This window comes from Peromyscus maniculatus, chromosome 8, assembly GCF_049852395.1.
Source record: "Peromyscus maniculatus bairdii isolate BWxNUB_F1_BW_parent chromosome 8, HU_Pman_BW_mat_3.1, whole genome shotgun sequence".
In the NCBI taxonomy this organism is placed as follows: domain Eukaryota; kingdom Metazoa; phylum Chordata; class Mammalia; order Rodentia; family Cricetidae; genus Peromyscus; species Peromyscus maniculatus.
In genome coordinates, this window is record NC_134859.1 from 9,486,105 (window position 1) to 9,508,003 (window position 21,899).

At 45.2% G+C, this 21,899-nt stretch overlaps 1 protein-coding gene and 1 long non-coding RNA gene across 2 annotated transcripts in view; one reads left to right on the top strand and one right to left on the bottom strand.

Annotated features, from left to right (window-relative positions):
* LOC143274513 (uncharacterized) overlaps nucleotides 1-21,899 on the bottom strand; it is a 1,199,417-nt gene that overhangs the window by 569,831 nt on the left and 607,687 nt on the right. The window lies entirely within an intron of this gene.
* LOC143274445 (uncharacterized) lies at nucleotides 1,268-21,431 on the top strand. The gene is made up of 3 exons (XR_013053091.1): nucleotides 1,268-1,373; nucleotides 5,554-5,744; nucleotides 20,973-21,431. It is a non-coding gene; the product is annotated as an uncharacterized LOC143274445 (long non-coding RNA).

The following is a 21,899-nucleotide window of genomic DNA, read 5'->3' on the forward strand; positions in this document are numbered from 1 at the left end:
CAGCAGTGTGGATCTGTGTCCCAGTGCTGGGTCAGAGACTGTCAGATCTGGGGCTTGCTGGCTAGCCAGTCTAGGCAAAAACACTAAGTTCCAGGCTAGGTGCTGGATCCCATCTCAAATAAATAAATAAATAAATAACAACAAACAAACAAGATGGAGAGGCTAGAGGATTGGCTCTGGGGTTGAGTGCAAGCTGTTCTTGCAGAGGACCCAACTTCAGTTCCCATCACCAGGAACAGCTCACATCCACCTTTAACTCTAGCTCCAGGGGATATGACACTCTCTTCTATCCTCTATGAACTCCTACACACACACACACACACACACACACACACACACACACACACACTCACCTCAAACTCAAACCAAACCAACAAAACTAATGTATGTGTGTTCTTATTGCTGAGACCCTTCAGTGGTGCAGTCTAGGCAGCAGTGTAGGACATCACATTTAGTCTAGCAGTGTGCAGGCAATGGAGAAGAGCACAAGACGTTTGGGGTAGCTCTAAGGCATGGTTCCTTGGAAAGGAATCTGCACTTTCTAGAAGAAAATCTCTATCAGTTTCTTTGCTGTGGCTGTGATACAATACTATGACCGGAAGGAACTTCAAGAAGAAAGACTATATTTTGACTTGAGGTTCTAAAGGGAGAGACCATCATGGTGGGAGGCATGGCTGCACATGACCTGAGCAGGAAGCTAGATTATTGATTACCTTTTGTGCACATACAGGAAACAGAGAGAACATGGAGGAAATAAGGCATGGCTATAAATCCTCGGAGCCCCTACCCAGTGAGGCTCTACCCCCAAAGTTTCCAGAGCCTCCCTAAACAACAGCACCACTCACTGGGGGCTGGGTGGTCAAATGCCTGAGCCCACGGGGGACACTTGTCATTCAGGCTGCCACACTTCCCTTGACTTTATGTACAGCTACGTCTATTCTAAAGGCACACAGATCCTGCAGATGTTCAGGGGCCCCATGCTCTCTGGGTTTGGGAGGGAAAACGAAGACCCGGCCACTTACAACTCGGGAGCACTGAACAGTGGTTTAAGGGTGTACGTCAGAGAACAGAGATTAGCATCTCAGCTCAGCTGCTCAGAGCTGCTTGGCCTCAGCCCATGAACTCTTCAGCCAACTTCCTCCGATGTGACAGATAATGACTCTTCCCTGGAGCCATAAAAAGAGATTCAATCAAACCAGATACGGCAATGTCACCATAAAATTCGGGCATACATTAACAAAGCTGTGTTTATATTAAATTAAAACTCTGAAAATTCTAGCAGAACCAGATCTGAAAGTACAGGCCTGTCATCTGAGCTACTCAGGAGGCTGAGGCAGGAGGATGGCAACTACAAGGCCTAGGCTACCTAGGAGGTAAGTTCAAGTTCTGCCTAGGCAACATAATGGGACTGCCTTGGAATAAGAAGGAAGAGCGTTGGAGATGCCGTTCAGTGGGAAAGGGCCCGCCTGGCACACGGGAGGCCCTGGGTGTATACACAGCACTGCTAAATAGTAAATGAGGGCTTGGCCTCGGTTACCCTGTCTGTCTGTCTGTCTGTCTATCTGTCCATCTGCCTGTCTCTTTCTTCTTCCGCATGGGCTCTGTGGAATTGAACTCAGGTCTTGACTCTCGCGCTGCAAGCCCCTTTCCCTCTAAGCCATCCCTCTGGCCTTTCTCTCTCCCTCTCTGCCTAATCCTCCCCCTTCCTTCTCCCTGTATCCATTCCTCTTCCCTCGCTCTCTATTAAGTGAGCATTTGAGCATTTCCTCTATCGTGTAGCAAAATAGGTTCTCAGTGTAGCTGTCTGAGTTCCAATTCCAGATTCCAATCTTTTCCTGGCTGTGAAACCCCGGGGAAATTGTTTCATCTCCCCGGATATTTCTTTTTTCATGTATCAAGTGGGCACGGCAAGAAGCCCACCCCACCTCCCTGCTTCTGCACTGTGGCAGAGTTAAGCAATTCCACAGACCTAAAAGCAAAACCTTGAAAACAAAACAGAATGCTGTGAATATTCTACTCAGGAAATACCACAGCACCCACGATGGCCTCGCAGCCAGCTCAGTCCCTTCCTCCCTGGAGGCTCTGTGGAAGGTGACTTCGCTCACCCCAAACCGTTCCATTTGGGATTAAACACTCCCTCCTGCGAGGAAGCAGCCTGGACCCCTCACTTCCTTTGCTGTCTCTGCCTCCCTCTGCTCCCCGCTGGCCCTGCCCTTGTTGCAGATGGAAGGCAGCCAGGCTCTGCACGCTCATCACCCCCAAAGCCTGGAGTTTTCTAAAGCTCCGGTCATGTGGCATCTGGCCTCTTTCCTCAGGAACACAATTCAAAGGGGTGAGCCTTTCAGAGAAATCTCATCTCTCATCAGCTGCCAGGAACAACCACAGGGAGACGGATCTAAAAGCTGTCCTCCCTCCCGATGTGAGGAAGCCTGCCTTTGAGGTAGTCACAGGGCAGGAGAGCCGTCCATGTGTCCATGTTTAGCATCTGTGTGGGGTTAGAATAAGAAGGCTGACCTAGGCAAAAACACACACCCAAACACATGCTCACTTAATTGTAAATAACATTTGAGGGGCTGGAGAGATGGTTCAGTGGTTAAGAGCACTGGCTATTCTTCCAGAGAATCGGGATTCAATTCCCATCACCACCACAGTGGTTCACAACAGTCTCGAATTCCAGTTCAGGGGAACCAATGCCCTTTTCTGATCTCTGTGGGCACCAGGCACTCAAGTGGTGCCCACATATATGCAGGTAAACACTCATATACATGAAATCTTTTTTATTATTATTATAAAAGAACATTTGAGGGACTAGGAAGATACAGCAGGGCTAGGATCTGAGTTTGATTCCAGAGCTCACATAAAAGGCCAGGTGTGGTGGCATGCACTTGCAATCCCAGCACTGGGGTATTGGATATAGGTGGGATCCATGGCTAGCTAGCCTCACCTAATTGGTGAGCCCCAGCCCCACTGAGAAAACAAGGTGCACAGCTCCTGATGACACTTGAGGCTGACCTCCTGCCTCCACATGCATGTACACATGGTCACATACACCTGCATGCACACACACACACAGGAACACCACACACAAACTCAGCCTTCCTTTGTCACTCAGGATGCATTAGCATCGACTGTGGTTCCTCCATGGACCCAGGAATCCTTCTCCATCGAATTTCTGACAGCAGGCGTCCTTCATTGGCAACCTTGCCCAGCTTTGAGGAGGAAATGCCGGCCCCACGCGTGTCTCCCGTCCCCACAGCCATTAACAGCACTCAGCGCACACTTAGACATCTGCCAGTGAAGCGGCCTGCTCATCCCCCGCCCTCCATCATCAACCGGCAGAATATCTGTTTCCTCACAATTTGTCCCTCGGAGAGAGACACTGAGATAAAGCTGACATCATTTCCAATTACACTGACTCTGGCCAGATGTCCTATGTCTGGGAAATATTTGCTAAAGTTTGCATTTGTGTTATTACTGAAATTGCTGCAGAGGCTACCTTGAGTCTAAGGTTTGGAGATCTTGACCAGAATAGGGTTGGGGTGGGGGGCTCCCTTACTTTGGGCCAGCCTTCCTTCAGAGGCCTGTAGGTAGGAACAGCCTCCCTTTCCTGTATGCTCTGTATATACTCTCTCCTCTTGCAAACTGAGGCTAAGGCAGGAGGGTGGCAGGTTCAAGGCCAGCCTGGGCAACTTGGTGAAACTCTGCCTTAAAATAAAAAGTTTTTTAAAAAGGCTGAGGTATACAATGGCAGAGCACTTGTCTAGCATGTGTGAAGTCCTGGGTTTAATACATAGTACTAATATGTGTGTGTGTGTATATATATATATATATGGTATGTGTACATACACATATTACATATATGTGTGTGCACTCAGGCACATGTGGATACCACAGGTCAACCTTGGGTATTTCTCCTCAGGTGCTACCCACTTTGCTTGTTGAGACAGGATCTCTAATGGATCTGGAGCTCATTCGCCAACTAGGCTAGGCTGGCTGGCCAGTGAGACGTCTGGACTCTAGCTTCCCGGTATTGCATATATGATTTTTAATATCAGGAGACAGCTAGCCCTCAAGCTCCAGATCATGAACCCGACTTCCTCCTGGGATCTAAACTAGGGACTATAACTGTACTCTTCAGGATGCAGGGAAAAGCTTGAAGGGCATCCAACTCTGGTTCCTACTGTAGCTAGCTCTTCCAACTGATCGTGTTCTACACACAAGTTCTCCTGGGGGTGTCCTGCATACATGAGAATCTCTACTGTGTACGCACGGACCAGAAATTAGCCTGCCTCCTTTGCCACACTAAACTGCATCTCCAGCCTGCTTTCCTCCTTCTGTTTTGAAACAAGCTCTCACTAAGTTGCTCAGGTTGGCCTTCAACTCACTTCCTAGCCCAGCCAGATCTTGAACTCTTGATCCCCTGCTTCAGCCTCCCCAGCGGCTCACTGTCCTCTGTAAACTACCAGCCACACAGCAACCAAAGCAGTGGCTGTGATGAAGGAACCACAATCTGGCTCTTTCTTACCTGGAATCCGCCTCTGGCTTTCTTTGGTCCTCCCTATCTCATGCATAATCTGTGCCCTGCCTCTCCAGACAGCTCTCCTCTTTCCTCCGCACACCAAGGCTGCACTGACCCCCTACGTTCCCTCAATCAATCAAGCCCTTTCCTGCCTCAGGACATTGGCCCCTGATCTGCTCTTTCCGGGAATGAGGTTCCCAGGGGCCTTTGCATTCCCACTGTCATCCTTCATGTCTGAGCTAAAATGTCATCTCTTCTGAGAAACTTCTCTGACTTCCCTCCTCCCACTCACTGTGAGCTGCTACTGTGGAAACTCTAAACCCACATCATCGTCATGAGGAGACCCCCTGACACACTGAGTTCTGGAGGTGCAGAAGGACTGCTGGCACCCCTCTTGTTGAGGAATATTTCCTAGGTGTACTCCCCACTCTCCTCATTCCAATATCAGGGAAGAGAGTGTTTCTTGGTGTCACTGATCTGTCCTGACCAAATGATGCTTGGTATACCACAGAGCATGTCCGAAGGGGCAGTACCAGCAGTGCTGGAGGCTGGAGGAGCTCCAGTGCAGAGCGTGGGGCCCCACCCCAGTAGCCCCAGTTAGCTTCTCAACAGGACTCTCTGGTGGTCTGCCCACACATGAGAATGGAGAAACCCCACCCTAGCTACAGGTCATGAACCTTGGATGCATCAGAGAAGCCACCAAACCCAACCAGCTCATCAGTCTCTGGGGCCATGATCCTGGCACATGGGCTTTCTTTTTTCTTTTCTTTTTTCTTTTTTTTCAAAACTCAAACTTTATTCTAAGGTATATTGGAGACAAGAGGAAAAGGTGGAAAATGATGGGGACTTGATAAAGGAAAGGAGCACCCCTCCCCATGGAGTCTGGTTAAAGCTATTCAGTTAAAAAGTCAAGAATTCCAATACCAGTAGGCAGTCACCCTGAAGTTAAGGCCTTTTTTTTTTTTTCTTCCTAGTTGTAGGAATCTCACGTTGTACAACACTAATGCTCCTGTTTTGTTTTGTTGTGATTGCAGTTCACGGATATCACCTCTGGAGCCACCCCATAACCTCAATTACGGAAACAGGGATAGAGACTGAGGAGGGGAATGCACCTTAGAAACTGGCTGAGTAAAGAACTTTCTAAGCTTCCAGAATCCTGTGTAAAGCAGCCAGCAGACCACAACAGCCTGGCTCTTCTTTGAGAAGGCCACACACAAGCTTTCAGGTGTGCTTTCCTCTCTCCCTGAGTGGCTTTCTGTTTTATTTTAGGATTTGTCTATTTATTTTAACTTAGGTGTATATATGTGTGCGCGTGTGCTTGGGTGTATGCATGGGCACCATGGGGGTGCAGTGCTCCCAGAGGTCAGAAGAGGGCATCAGATCCCCTGGAACTGGAGTTGCAAGGAAAGGTGAGGCACCACCTGGGTGCTGAAAGCTGACATTGCGCAGCTCTCCAGCCCTTTTCATTTCTGTTTTTAATAAACCCAAACTCTGCTTTGCACAAGCCATCCCGAAATTCCTATGTTCCGAAGCCCAGAATTGGGTTTTTCAGTGCCTAAGTTGAGGTCCCTACAGTAGTAAGGAAACTTGTGAGGATGCCAAGGACAGCCGTGTGGAGCTCTGCTTCTGTACCCTGTCTCTCAGAAGTGCTAAAGCAACACACGTACACAGCTGAGCAAACATCTTCCCAACTCTGTGGACATGCAGAGGAAGCAGCAGCTATGGTAAAAACAAGACACAAAGCCAGAGCAGAAGGGAAGGATGGCCAGGCAGCTACCTCCCTATTCACATCAAGCTCTGCCCCCAAAGAGCAAGGCAACTCAAGGGTTCATAGCCTGACTCACACTAGGAAGGGACTCAGCACACACTGTTTAGCCGTCATAGCCCTCCTAGCAAAAGGAACGGAGACATTTGAGCAAGCTTCCATCAAATCAAAGGAAGAGAGGAAAGGAACCACCTAAAGACGACATCCTGTCTTTTCACACCTTTTGGAAATTTCACACATTAATTCAAGGCAGATGCTGTTTACTTGTGCAGTGCCAGTGTTTAGAAACCACTATCTGTAATTGGCTCATTAGCTCACCTGTGGAATTGTTTGCAGAATATATATATATATATATATATATATATATATATATATATTATATATACAATTTTTGGTGATTATAATTACATCTTTTCCCCTTTCGCTTTCTTCTCTCCAAAGCCTCCTATATTCCCTCCCCTGCTGTCTTTCAAATTCATGGCCTCCTTTTCATTGACTGTTGTTTTATATATTTTCCTAAATATGTAAATACACCATGCTAAGTCTGCATAATGCTATCTGCATGTATAGTTTCAAGGCTGGCCATTTGGTATTGGATAACCAATTGGTGTGCTCTTCCCTGGGGAAGACTGTTTCTTCCACTCTCAGCCATCCTTAGTTGTCTGTAATTCTTAGTGCAGGGTTGAGGCCTCATGGGCTTTCCCCCACCAGTTGTCATGTCTAATGGAGTTGTCCTTGTTAAGCTTGTGTTCAGGCAATCATGGTGGTGAGCATCCTGATACAACCTCACAGCGAACTCCTTGGTTCTCTGGCTCTCACAGTCTCTGCACCCCCACTTCTGCACTGTTCCCTGAGCCTTGGGTGCTAGACTTGTTTAATGCATGTAACCACTGGGGCTGGGCTTCCCAAGTCTACATTTTAAATAGTGTGGTTTTCTATAATGGTCTCCATCTATTGCAAAGAAAAGTTTCCTTGATGATGGGTGAGGACTACATTTATCTGTACATAGGGACAATTATCTACAATGTAGTTAGGGATACGCTTGTTTAGTGAAGTGGTAATTGCAAGTCCTCCTCCAAAATACACGACTTGACTAGCCCTGGGTATTAGGCCAGGTTTCCAGTACCAGGCATGATCTCCCTCTTGTTGAACAGGTCTTAAATCCTCTTAGAGAGCTGTTGGTTACCATGAAGCTACGCCTGCCACTACTGCACCATGAGGGTCATTGTGCCTCGCTAGTCATTGTTATGGTTCATAAACGTCATAGCTGGGTAGGACTCTTGGATGTTCCCCTTCACTGGAAGCTTGCATGGCACATTCTGGGGTCATGCAAGCTAGTCCTCAGGGAGGAAGCTTTCGGATCAGTTCCAGCTCAGTGGCCTCTGGGCCCTGCATCTGAAGTGCACAGTGTCCTCAGCAATGGGGACTTACTTTCCACCTCTCTGGTCAACCAAGGGTAATAGCAGTAGCTTATACTGTTTGCAGAGTCTCTTAGACATCCTTGACCAACAACTCAAAGAGCGCTTTTTATGCCAGGTGTTGGGGTTGGTAGATGATCTTTTATTCTTGAACTATTTTTTTAAAAAAATAGAAACAGGAAAATTCCCGAACTCAGTCTATGAAGCCAGTACCACTGTAATTCCAAAACCATGTAAAGATATAACAACAATAACAAACAAAAGAATCCATGAGTATAGCAGAATATCGTTAGATATCATTACATTGACTTTTTTTTCTCCAATTGTGTTTGGTTCTAGCCTAGGTCTCTGGGCCGTCAGCCTCTGGGTCCTGGCACCGCAGGCAGTGTCAGGGGTGGGCTCACTCGCATGGCATGGGTCTCAGGCTGGACCAGTCATTTGTTGGCCACTCCCACAATCTTTATGCCACCCTTGCCCCAGCACATTCCATAGGCCAGATAGACTGTTAAGTCAAAGGTAATTGTTTGGTGTCCCAATCCCTCCACAGGAAGTGTCCAGTTCAGGCTAAGTATCCTCTATTGTTGGGAGTCTTAGCTGGGGTCATCTTCCAGATTCCCTTGCACCAGGTTTCTATCTGACCCTGAAGTGCACCCCCTTTCCGGTCATCTCTTTCAGTACTCTCCCCTTCCAACCACCCCCCTAATCTGATCCCTTTAGCCCAATAGTCATCAGAGAGGCTTCACCCAGAAACTGGTGGAAACAGACGCAGAGACCCACAGTCAAACATTAGGCTGAGCTCAGGATATCCAGTGGAAAAAGAGAGGGAAGATTGTAGGAGCCAGGAGGTCAAGGATATCACAAGAAAACCCACAGAATCAACTAACCTGGGCTCACAGGAGCTCGTAGAGACTGAGCTGACAACCCTGGAGTCTGCATGGGATTGACTAGGCTCTCTGCATACAGGTGCCAGTTGTGTAGTTTGATCTTCTTGTATGACTCCTCTCAAGGAGACAGACTATGGGGCTGTCTCTGACTTTTAGGCTGGCTTTTGGGACCCTTTCCTCATACTGGGTTGCCTTGCCCAGCCTTAATACAAGGGGAGGTGCTTAGTCTTACTACAACTTGATACACTATGTTTTTCCATATCCATGGGAGGTCTGTCCTTTTCTGAGTAGAAAAAGAGGAGGAATGGAATGGTGGGGAGGCAGAGGAGAGGTGGGAGTGGGACTGGGAGGAGGGGAGGTCAGGATGTAAAATTAATTAATTAATTAATTAATTAAGAAGAAGGAATCCTACAGGCCAATATCCCTGATGAACATAGATTCAAAATGCTCAATAAAATATTTACAAACAGAATACACACATAGATTTAAAAAAAGCATTACATAACATAGTCAAGATGGCTTTATCCCTAAAATGCAGGCATGGTTCAACATATGAAAGTCAATACATTGAATAAACCACATTAATAGATTTAAAGTCAAAAATCACATGATCATCTCAGTAGATTCATAAAAAGCCTTTGTCAAAATCCAAAACGACTTCATGATAAAAGTCCTAGAGAACATAGAACTAGAGGGAACAAGCCTCAGCATAATAAAAGCTACATATGAGAAACCCATAGCAAATGTCATCATAAATAGAGAAAAACTTGAAGTAATCCCACTAAAATCAGTAATGATACAGGGTTGTTCACTATCTCTACTCATTTTCAACATTGTATTCAAAGTACAAGCTGGAGCAAGAAGGAGCAAAAGAATGAAATTAAAGGGATACAAATAGGAAAAGGGGAACTCAAAATGTCCCTACTTGCAGATGACATGATACTATATATTAATGATCCTAGAAATTCTATGAGAAAACTCCTATAAACAATGAACAAATTCAGCAATGTAGCAGGATGCAGAACTGACTTGTACAAATCAACAGCTTTTCCATACATCAACAGCAATCACACTGAGAAAGAAATTGTAGATACACTCTCATTCATAATTGCCTAAAAGAAAAGAAAATATCTAGGAACAAACGTAGCCAAGACCTCCACACTGAAAACATTAAAGCCCTGAAGAAAGAAAAAGGACAATATAAATTGAGAAGGTATCCCATGCTCATAGATTGGTAGTTAATATTGTAAAAATAACCATTTTACCACAAGCTATTTAGAGATTTGGTGCAATCACAATAAAAAAAATCCCCATCTTATTCTTCACAGAAATATAAATAAAAACTATCATGAAGTTTATATGGAGCCACAAAGACCCCAGAGAGCCCAAACAATCCTGAGCAAAAGGGACAATGCTGGGATCACCATTCTAGAGTTTAAGATACAATACAATGCCATAGTAAAAAATTCAATATGGCGCAGGTACAAAAAACAGACATGGCCAGGCGGTGGTGGCACACGCCTTTAATCCCAGCACTTGGGAGGCAGAGCCAGACAGATCTCTATGAGTTTGAGGCCAGCCTGGGCTACCAAGTGAGTTCCAGGAAAAGGCACAAAGCTACACAGGAAAACCCTGTCTTGAAAAACCAAAAAACAAACAAACAAACAAACCCAGACATGACAGCCAATGGAACAAAATTTAAAACCTAAACATGAGTTCACATAGCTTCATCCATTTAATATTTGACAAAGATCCCCCCCCCCAAAAAAAAACATACACTGGAGAAAAGAAAGCATCTCTAAATAAATGGCCCTGGGAAAACTGGATGTCTTCATTTAGAAGAATGAAATTAGACCTGTGTCTAGCACTTCGCACAAAAACTAGCTCCAAATGGATCAAAGACATAAATGTGAACCCTGAAACTGCTAGAAGAAAACATGGATAGCACCCTACAGGACATTGGTGTGGGAAAGGACTTACGAATAGGACTCCATTTTCCCAAGAACTAAGGCCAACAATTGGTAAGCAGAACTTCATAAAAGTAAAAAGCTTCTGCATAGAAGCAACTGGGTGAAGAGGAAGCCCAGAGAATGGGGAAGCGTCTTTGCCAGCTGCACACATGACAGAGGAATAATATCCAGAATATATAAAGAACTGAAAGAACAAACAACACATCCAAAAAACAAAATGGGCTTGGGACCTAAGCAGAGAATTCTCAGAAGAAGAAAAAATGGCTAAAAGTATCTCAGAACCTGTTCATTGTCCCTAACAATTAGGGCAATGCAAATCAAGTCAACTTGGAGATTTCATCTCACCCCAGTCAGAATGGCAAAGGTCAACAAATCAACAGACAATAGATACTGGAACGTGTGTGGGGCGAGGGGTCTCATTCACTGTCATTAGGATTGCACACTGGTCCAGCTGCTTTGGAAATCAGTGTGGAGAGTTCTCAAAAAGCTAAAAATAAATCTACCACACGATCCAGCTACACCACTCCTTGGCATATGCCCAAAGGAATCAGCATCAGCATCGTACTTCACAGATACTTACTCAGCCATGTTCATTACTGCTCTGGTCACAATAGCTAGGAGATTGAAATAAGTGTCCTTTAACCAGTGGACAGATAATGAAAATGTCATACATATACACTATGGAATACTATTCAGCTGTAAAGAAAAATGAAAACTTGAACTTCGCAGGTAAATGGGTAGAACTAGAAAAGATCATATTGAGTGAAGTAATCCAGACCCATAGAGACAAATGCCATAAGTTCTTTCATTGGAGGCTCCTAGCTCCAACTCTTCAGATGTGAGTACATATTCCTGGAGTAATTGCAGAAATCAGGAAAGTAGAAAATAATAATAATAATAATAATAATAATAATAATAATAATAATAATGTGGCTTGGGATAGGAGGAGCAGGGAGGTCAGTAGCAGGATGCAGGTGATCTTATTAGGGAAATGGGCAAACATGTAGGAGCTGTAATTAGGGAGGGGGAAGTAGACAGATACAGAAGAAGGAGAGAGGAGGGAAAGATAACAGTAAGGATGCCTAAAAAAGTCATAAGGAATCATAATATTAATTACTTCAAAAAACTATAACACAGATAAGTCTTGTGTAAATATACACACATAGTTTAAATGAAACTCCCTTATATATGTAGATTTTACATTCATCAGTTCTTGTAGGAACAAAATAACAACACCCTACAAGAGGAGGTTCTCTTGGGACTCCTCCCCTTTTACACCACAGGAAAAAGTGAGTAAAAGTGAGACTATCCCATCTCCTCAAGGAATCCTTGATTAAGATGTCCATAAAGAAGGGCTTGCTGAGGGAGTCAACTTCAAGTATAAGACCCATGCAACAACCAGGTGTGTGGAGTCATGTGAACGTCTCCGATAAATGAGGTGGGTAATATGTAAGAGTCAGTGTTCTTTAATTTAAGACAAACCTCTTTTAACTTTAAATATGAATTGCTTAGTCATCAGACGTCCCCGTGAGAAGCAAATAGTATATTTAGGGATCTCACTTACAGAAGTCAATTTTCAGAGGGAAGACAAGGGAACCACACAGGGCAGGAAAATCAGACTGAATTAGACACAACATGGTTGTTTTCCTCCACAGCTCCAAACTGCTTCCATCAAGGAGGAGCCAATGTAGGATCCCAGGAGGAAGGAGGTCTCTTGGTGAAGACTGGCAGCATCCTGGGTATGAGATGTACTTCCTGCCACCCGAGGAGGGCACCAAGCCTCCATTAACCCCTCTACTCTCTACCCAGAAATGACTGCAATCGTAACTTACTGAAGCAACATGATGCCTTCTTCAAGCATCCACTTCCATGGAAGAACTCAGAATGGAGCAGAGGACGCAGGAAAACACCTTCTCAAAGAAGCCTGCCTCCGAAGCACAGCACCCGAGACTACCAGGGCCGTGGGTAATGTCTGCAAACTATGTTTTCGATTGCAAACTATGTGAATTCGATTGTTAATCTGTTGGCATTAAGAGAGCACTTACATGGGTATGGTATAAACCTCAGCCCTGGGGATGCTGAGGCAGGAGAATGGTGTGGAGCTTGAGGCTACTCTGGGCTACACAGTGAGTTCTAGCCTAGACTGGTCAATGTAACAGAGTAAGAGTTTGTCTCAGGGAGAGAGGGAAGGAGGGATATTTTTAATTATTCAAGTGGGCTCAAAATAGTCCTAAGGTCCCCAGAAGGGAAAGAGAAGACTCCTTCAGAGCCAGGGAGGTGCCTAAGGCAGGATGGTGGAAACATGGGAGCTATAGGCGATGGGGAGAGGGAGGGGACTCCTTCCATGCCTCCCAGCTGCCCACGGAAGCTGGAAAGAATCAAAGAAAGATCCCATATCTGGAGACACCAGAAAAGAAGGTGCTGCTGCTGCCGTCAGGCTGACCTCCTGCAGGCCCAGCTACATGTCAGCCAGCAGCATCCTGCTGTGACCTAGCTCAGCCGCTTGTGTTTCCTGGGTACAGAAAGGACATTCTGTCCTTTTATGCTGGACTGCAAACTGGGACTCATCTGCTATGTAGTAATACACACTAACATACTAACCAAAAAGTTTTTTTTTAAGAAAACTTCAGAAGTAATGACAGTGGCTGGGGAGACGGCAGTGGGTGCAGTTATTTGTCATGCAAGCATGAAGATCTGAATGCAGGGGAGACAGAGACATGTGGGTCTCTGGAGCTTCCTGGCCAGTCATTCTATTCTAATAGGAAAGCCCCAGGGCCAGAGCGAGACCCTGTCCGCAAAAATGAGGTGGATTGTTCTTGATGAACAACACTTGAGTTTGATGGGCAGATCACACACACACGCACACACACAGCCCACATATGGAAACCTGCATACGTGAACATATTCTCTCACATATGCCACACATACATGTGTACACAAACTAATGATTTCAAGGAGTGGACTGACAGATCTGTAGGTTTCCTCAAAATAACTGAACAGACTCACTGACAATCAAGGGTTAGGAATGGAGGTCACAGAGCTGGTGACAGGTGCTATGCATAATCATTTAGTGGTGATTAAAGATTTCCTCTTTAATGAGGAAATAAATTTGTCCTTTGTGATCCAAGCCCTTCCAAAGTCTGAGTGCTGCTCCTAAGATTTACATCTAAAAAACACATCTTCTGACTTCTATATAGATGCCATGGTACACATGTGCCTGGACACACACCTACACAGAGACACAAAATATAAATATGAATGTACATATGTATATATGTGAGTAAACATATATATATGCATATTTGGCTGTTAGAGTCACTGCGATGGAAATGAGAATTTGTCCAGCATAATGACCACGTGAGCCAACCCTCTGGCCTCTGTTCACCAGCCTGTTCCAGCATAACATATGACGCTGATGCACACAGACCCAGAGCATCCTTGCCACGGGCCATTAGCTGAATAAAAAACTCAAGTCTCTGTGTCCTCATCATGCATGATTGAAATGTCATCTACCAATGGATGCTTTCATTACTTACCAAAAACAATCCATCCCAGCGCTGGCATTCTGAGTCAGTGGCACCGAAACTCAACACGGGTTATGAGAAAAGTCAGCTGAGGCCTATAATTAAATGGAAATATTCACCTGCAAAGAACTGCAGCCTATGATATCATTGTTGCTTTTGTTCTAGCATTGCACTGTAATTTTGGCAAATTTCTAAGTTAGTGGACTGTAAGACACGGAGAAATTCTGTTGCAAATGAAGGCCACATGCTCTTATTGATAGAGCCCTGTGTGCCCCCCCCCCCTTCAAATACAGTGCGCACTAGTTATTTTTCTATTGTTTTGATTAGAAACATGACCAAAAGAAACTTAGGGAAGAGTTTATTTTGTCTTGGCTTCCATCCCCACAGAGGGTATGTGTGGGAGAGGAGGCAGCAAGCGGGAGACACTGTGTCAGAACCAGGAGGCTGAGAACATGCACCTTAGCCACAAGCACCAAGAAGAGAGAGCTAACTGGAGGTGGGACTAGGCTAAGAGCACTCAAACCTCTCTCCAGCTATACACTTTCCAGTGAGGCTTCACCTCCTAAACCTCTCCAAACAGCACCACCAGCTGGGGAACAAGTGTCCAGATACCTGAACCCATGGGGACATTTCAAACTGCTGCACCATGTCACCATGACCCTTCATGGACAGGACCATCCCCAGCCATGCAGACCTCACAGGGAGTTAAAACGGTGGCAGCCCCTGGGTGCTCACTGGGTCACTAGAAAAGAACATGAAAGCCATTGTTTTTGGCCAGGCGAATACTTCAAAAATCCCCGTTCTACTCCCTCTCCCATTGTTTCTTCCTATCCATCCCATGATCCCAGGGGCTGAACCCAGGGGCTTGCATTCTACTCAAGTGCTCTATTGCTGAGCTACATTCCTGGTCTTCTCGCTGTGTGTCTCTGTCTCTCTCTTCCTATTTTATATATATATATATATATATATATATATATATATATATATATATATATATATATATATATATTATATATATATTATATATAATATATATATATATTGTAATATAATAATATAAATATAAATATAATTTCTATTTCTCACTGAGATACCTAGGTTGGCCTTGAATTCCCTCTGTACGGCAGACAGATCTTGAACTTGGGACCTCCTGTCTTAGCCTCTCCAGTAACTGGAAGTACAGGCCTATGCCATCAGGATTTTGTTGCTGTTGTTGTTGTTGTTGTTTACTATCTACTAGATCCTAGACTGGCCTGTAAAGGTCTGTGTAGCTGAACATGGGTAATCTTGATCTTGAATTTCAGATCCTCTTGCCTCTACCTTCCAAGGGCTGGGATTACAGGCAGGCCCCCACTACACCTAGATTATGCAGTGGACTGTGCCTGGATCTGTGCATGCAGGGCAATCACTCTACAATGGAGCCACATCCTGCACTGAGAATCCCATTCTGAAAAGAGAAAAGCCACAGGCTTATCATCCTGATACAAACAGTTATTTGTATCTTTCTGAATGTGGTTTGAAGAAACCCCTGCAGGTCATCATGTCTCCTTGCCATGTCCCATTTGTCTTTCCCTCACAACTAAACTGTCTCAAAGTAGAGAAAGAAGATGTTTCCGTGGGCCCCAAAGAAGGAAGGTGCCACACTGGTCCATGGATTTTCCTCCCCATTCTGCTGCTATCTCGTTTATGTCTTTTGTTCTTCATTTTGATGGTTTCGCGGGGTGTTTGGAATCAAACTTTGTACACGTGAAGCGAACACTCTACTATGGAGCTATCTCTGGCTGCCTGCTTTCTGAGGACCAGACATAGTGCAAGAGATTAAGAAGATTTCGAGGGAGGTGCCTACACGTGCATCAGCCAGGTTGCCAACAGTTAAATGAAAATTCTCCTATGCCCTCTTCAAATCAAAGAAAACCCAAATACCATGCTATTATGCATAGTTATGAGAAGATACCTAACAACATTTTAAAATCTGTTTATCTTTTGGTGAGTGTGTTTGAGACTACAGTGTGTGTATGGGGGCGGGGTGGCGCATGTGTACTTATGAGTGCAGGTGCGGGAGCTGACAATCAGAAGCCTGAGGAGGACGCCAGCCTTATTCTGTCAACTCGCTGCTTTATTGCTTTATTACCTTAGACTGGGTCTCTCACTGAGCCAGAAGCTAGACAGGTAGCCAGCAAACTCTAGAGACCTGTCTCTGCCCACCACAGCCTGGTTGTAGTTACTCCCAGTTTTAATGTGGGTGCTGGGGATTTCAACCCAGGTCCTCAGGTTTGCACAGCAAGGTCCTGTTACCCAGTGAGCCACCTCCCCAGCCTCTGATATAGGGCTTTGGAAAATTGTCGTCTTGCTTGTATACATCTATGGGGTCCAAGGTGATATAGGTCAACAGATGGATCTCTTGGCATTAATCAGTCAGGGTTGTGAATGTTTCCTCCTTATCACTGCTGTGTGTTCAAGTGTTCAGCTTGGGCTCCTGTCCCACAGCAGCTGGACCTGGGGCTCCTGCAGCTCTCTGAGGCCCAGCTTCTGCCCTCTTTTAGCTGCCCCCATACACCTCATAACTAGTATTAGAATTCCTGCCATGTCCTCTGCTGAAGGACTCTCCACGCATCCCACTGCCTCCAAAGCATTTCTTTAATTTTTCATTACATCTCTTTAATTATTTGTGTGCGTGGGGGCCCATGGGTGGCCCGGTATGACTGTGGAAGTCAGGGGACTGCTTCCCAGGGCTGGTTCTCTCCATCCGCTGTATGAGTTTCAGCCATGAGCTCAGGGTTTCAGACTTGGTAGCAAGCAGCTCCACCCTTTGAACCCTCTTGCTCCCCCTCTCCTGAAGAGCGTTCGACTCACCCCAGGTTTCGGCCTCACCACGCGTTATGCCAAGTCCCCCCAGTCAGTGCAGCAATCGTCAAAAACTCTGGCAGCAAATGCTGGCAAGGATGTAGGAAGAGGACCCCTTCTTACTGTTGGGGTACATAAAAACTAGTCCAGCTACCGTAGAAACCACTGTGGAGAGTTCTCACAAATATTAAAAAGAGAGTTTTCATAAAACTCAAATATTCCATTCCCTGGTAGATACCCAAAGGACCCTATATCCTAGCACAGAGATACCTGTTCCTCCATGTTTATTGCTGCTCTATTCACAATAGCCAGCAAATGGCATCAGCCTAGACGTCCATCAACAGGAAAGTGGATAATAAAAATGTAGCATGTATGCCCAGTGGAATCTTAGGCAGCTGTAAAGAGAAATGAAGTTATGAAATTTGCAGGGAAATAGATGCATCTGGAAAGTGTTTATATTAAATGAGGTAACTGTGACCTAGAAAGACAAAAACTACATCTCTTCTCCTCCCTTCCCCTCCCCTCCTTTCCTTCCTCTTCTCTTCTACCCCCTTTCTCTCCCCTTCCTTCCTTCTATCCCTCTCTCTTTCTCTCTCTTGTAATTCTTTGATAATTTTATACATTTTTATCGTATTCATCACCTTCCCCAACTCTTCCCAGATCCACCCCATTCCCTGCCTACTCAAATCTGTGATCTTTTATCTTTTAGACATATCCAGTCCAATTTGTGCTGCCCATTTATTCTTGCATATGCAGCCTTCTACTGAAGTGTAGTTGACATACCAGGGACCACACACTTAAAACAAACAGACAAAAACAGGTTTGCCCTGACCCTGTTGCTCGTAGCCCTCTTCACATCGGGATTTGGTCTGGCTTGAGTTTATGCAGGTCTTCTGCATTCCTTCACTACCACTGTGAGTTCCTACGTGCGAATGCTTCACTGTGTCTGGAAGGTACTAGTTATCTGTAGTCATCTACTACCTCTGGCTCTTATAATCTTTCCACTCCCTCTTCAACAATGATCCCCGGCCTTGGGCAGAGGGGATGTGCTGTAGATGCCCCATAGAAATGAGTATTCTGCAGTCTCATTCTCTACACCTTAATCAGTTATAAGTATCTGTGTTAATCCATGCAAACAGAAGCTTCTCCATTGAAGGTCAAGAGATGCACTCATCTATGGGTACAGTGACAGCCATTAGGAGTCAATTTAATACTGTGTCCATTTATCAGGATAATAGTAGGAGGGTCTCCACTAGGGCCTATGACTTGCCTAGCCACAGGTTCTTGACCCTGATAATGGTGCCGGATATAGGTGCCATCTTTTGGAGTGAGCCTTGAATCCAATCAGAAAGCGGTTTGTTACTCCTATGCCATTCATGCTATTGTAGTGTCAGCGGGCACGTCTTGCCAGGCCAGTCGTTATTTTAGCTCACAGCATTCACATCTGGGTAAGACCTTCTCCTCTGGTAATGTGCATAGCGCCTTCCAGCACTGTGAAAGCTATCCAGCAAGGATGGGGCTCCCAGATGAGTACCCGTTAGATTTGTACCTGTTGTTTGACACAAGTGTGATGTCTTCAGCAAGAGGGTCTTACCATCAGGTTCTGGAGAGAAACCAAAAGTAACAGCAATAGCCTCTGGTCATTTGAGCCCTGCGGCTGTTCTCCAGGGACTGTCTCCTCCTCTGGACCCCCCTCCCTTTGGGACTTGTACATACTATATGCATGCGTGTCGTGTAAACAATTACAGAAAAAGAGGCCAGGAGTTGAAAACAAGAGGTACATGGGAGAGGCTGCAGGGAGGAAAGGAAAGGGGGAAATAATAGTATTATATAATAATCTAAAAATTTTTCATTTATTTTAGAAAATAAAGAAATCTTAACAAATTACAGATTTATACAACTGTATCGGCACCATTACTATTATGAAATAAAGAAAAATAATTTACTATATTCACTTTTTCAAAAGTAAGGTTTTTTTAAATGTTAAGTTAATCCCTTTATTTCAGCAAACCTAAAAGTTGGGCTTAATTTTATACAAAACATGGCCTTTGAGCCTCAGATTCTTAAGAATAAAGGAGGAGGAGAGTCATTTGCAGCAGGGGAGGGGACACCGTGATCAGAAAACGATGTGTAAAAAGGCAGCACATGCTAAACTATACCTCCATCGCAAGCACATCCCTCAATTACTGCTATAAAATAGGATATCAATTCTCCATGCCTTAGGAAGAGGTATTTATTCCCATCTATCAAGTACATTTCTCAGGCTAACCAAAAGATAATCATATATAAATCAAAAAATACAAAAACCAAATAAACAAACAAAACCTGCCTCCTTGGAAGATAGAAGCCTTCCTTGTAAGATGCACCAAGTTATACAGATGGTAAAGCATTTAATTTCCCAACGCAGTCCCAACTGGTTGATGGTGGATGCCCAAGGTAACATGCTGGGCATTTGGAAGAAGCATCAGTGATGAGGTAGAAGGAATTGATTATTAATGTCTGCCATGAGAAAGGGAAGGTAAGCTTGCAAGCCACTTGGAGGTCTAGTGTTTCTGAACGCCAAAAGGAGATCCAAATGAGCAAATCCGTGTCTTTCCTAAGCTGAGCTACCATGGAGAACATGCTTTTTAAAGTCTATTTTTATCAGACAATTTGTCACCTAAGACAAAGTCCAGTTGGGGCTGGAGTGCCACTGGGATGGAGCAGAACTTGAGTGAATGTGGCTCCCAAAGCATACTGGGTCCTCTGAATGGGTGTCTGGCAAGGCCAGGCCATCTGCTCAACCCTGGGGCAGGGATCCTGTGAATGTCTCTCATGTGGGACAGATGAATGGAGGGTGCCCTGGCATCGGCGACATGTCTCTTCAAATATCTGTCTTTGCTATTTGTGCCTGTGTGCTCAGGGCACACTGCTCTGTGTGAGGCAGCAGTCTCCAACCAGGACCGCTCCTCCCCAGGTACCTCAGAGGAAAACATCTGTAGGATCTGTGGTTATCTCACTAGAGGAAGGAAGGGCTGCTGTCACCTCCTGGAGAGAAGCTGGGAACACAATGTTCTCTTACAGGTGTGTCAGGTAGCCTTCACAACACACACAGATCTGCCCCCAAATGTCAATCCATGCAAACACAGTAAGGTCAAAGGTCCCAGGCTCTGCTGCTCAAGCCACCTCACAGCAGGACTACTATGCAGAAAGCAGGCCAGGGCCCTCGATGTGATGGTTAATGTTGACTGCCAGCTTGACTAGACCTAGAGCCACCAAGGAGACAAGCCTTGGGGCAGGTCTGTGAGCAGTTTCTAGGTTAGATTAATTGAGGAGGGAAGATCCACCCTGGATGTGGCCATTGCCATGCCACAGTCTGGGGCCCAGCATTGGTAAAAACAGACGACAAAGAGGTGAGGATCAGCATCCATCTCTCCTTGTCTCCTGGATGTGACCACAGTATGACCAGATGCCTCACGCTCCTGCTACCATGGCTTCTACCACAATAAACTGTTCTCCCAAACTCTGAGCCAAATAAACCCTTCCTTCCTTGACTTGCTTTTCTTGGGTATTTTCATCATAGCAATACGAGAAGTAACTAAGACATCCTGTATGCATCCTGTCCTGTCTGTCTTATGACCAAAAGCAAGAAGTCAGCCCACACCAAGCAGGTGTCAGCCCACACCAAGCAGGAAGTCAGCCCACATCAAGCAGGAAGTCAGCCCACATCAAGCAGGAAGTCAGCCCACATCAAGCAGGAAGTCAGCCCACATCAAGTAGGAAGTCAGCCCACACCAAACAGGAAGTCAGCCCAGTCCATAGCTCTGAACCAAGGATGTGAACATTATCCACTGGTATAGACAGTTCTGCAGAAAGTGATGGCCAGAGGAACTACAAGTCTTAGCAAATCCTTTGGCAGGTGGGGAGTGTCAGCATGAAAACAGCAGAGGCCAAAACTAAAACACATTCCAACAGGGAATGGATGCCTGGCAGCCACTCGTGGGGGCTGTCATGACCCATCAGAGCTTAGGCAGCTCACAAATTAATCTTGCTCTAAATACGAGCACAGGAGAGGGGGTGACTTCAGCCACACATCAAATTCAGCAGGACTGTATGAAGACATACATCCTTGGATGCAGCAAAGTCACTCCTAGGAAATCCTGTGGATGAACTCACATGACTGGGAAAGTGGGAAGGACCAGGGATGGCTCACAGCCCAGCAAGATGAGACGATGGCAAGTTTGGAAAAAAGAGCAATCAATTAAATAACTGCATGAACATGTAAAATGGAATGCTATATGCCCATTAACAAAATGGAACTGGAAGGTATAGACTGATATAGGAGGTTCCTAAAGGAAATTTACAAAGTTAACTCATGAAGAAAAAGTAAAGAATCGCTCTGCAGTGCTAGCCTGTGCTGTGTGAGTTTCTTTTTGGTGTTGTTGTTGTTAGTTTTTTTGTTTGGTTGGTTGGTGTTTTTCGTCTGGTTTGATTTTTTGAGACAGGGTTTCTCTATGTAACAGCTCTGGTTGTCCTGGAACTTGCTTTGTAGACCAGGCTGGCCTCAAACTCACAGAGATCCACCTGCCTCTGCCTCCTAAATGCTGGGATTAAAAGCATGTGCTACCACCACTTGGCCTAATTCATTTTTTTGAGGGGGAGAAGGGGACATGGTCTCTCTAAGTCCAAGCTAGCCTCAAATTCTAGACCAGTGATTCTCAACCTGTGGGTTGTGGACCCTTTGGGGTCATATATCAGATATACACCATATCAGATATTTACGTTATGATTCATAACAGCATCAAAATTAGTTATGAAGTAGAAATGAAACAATTCTATGGTTGGGGGTCACCACAACATGAGAAACTGTGTTAAAGGGCCACAGCATTAGGAAGGTTGAGACCCACTGTCCTAGACCTCCTGCCTTGGCCTCCTCAATGCTGGGATCATAAGCAGGCACCTACTGTGTCCTGTGGGGGTAACCTTCTGTAAGTGT